Below are 636 nucleotides of genomic sequence, written 5' to 3'. Positions count from 1 at the left end.
TATATGTTACAATTATGTATATTTTCTTTGGTCCTTCATAAAAAATATATTTACTTTGCCAATAAAAAGAGAAAAAAAGAACTCAACCATTTGGCCCTGTCTTCCTCTGCTGACCTGGGACTTGGGAGTGAGTCTGGGGCTCTGCTCTTCTCAGGTCCCTAATTGGACCTTCCATTCTCCAGCCGTGTCTGGTCCCACCTGAGTCTCATGCCCACTGGTTATTGCCATTTGCTTTTGCCGAGGCAATCATCTATTCTATGGGCCCTCCTCAGGGAGGTGGCAGGCCTGTTCGTTCCCTGCACTGTGACTTTGACATCTTAGGAATCTTCTCCAGGCAGGGATAATTGGGATTTCTGCCATCAGGTTCTACTCTCAGGTTTGGGTCCAGGCGCACATCCTCCACAGGCTGGGCTCTAGGGTCATTGGGAGCAGACAACAAGGGGAAGATGTGGGCTCTGTCGGGACTGACCCCAGGGAGTCTTGGCCTGGTCTGTTGAGGGCTAGCCTCCTCAGCAACTCAGCTGGTTTAAGGTGAACAGTAAGAAGACTTTCAGGGGTCAGCTGTGCACAGTGTAAGGTGAGAACCAAGTGGCCCTTATCCTATTGACTCCACTAAAATAGCTGGGTGCTGACTGG

This window comes from Arvicola amphibius, chromosome 2 (assembly GCF_903992535.2).
Source record: "Arvicola amphibius chromosome 2, mArvAmp1.2, whole genome shotgun sequence".
NCBI classification, from domain to species: domain Eukaryota; kingdom Metazoa; phylum Chordata; class Mammalia; order Rodentia; family Cricetidae; genus Arvicola; species Arvicola amphibius.
This window is presented reverse-complemented; position numbering follows the sequence as displayed.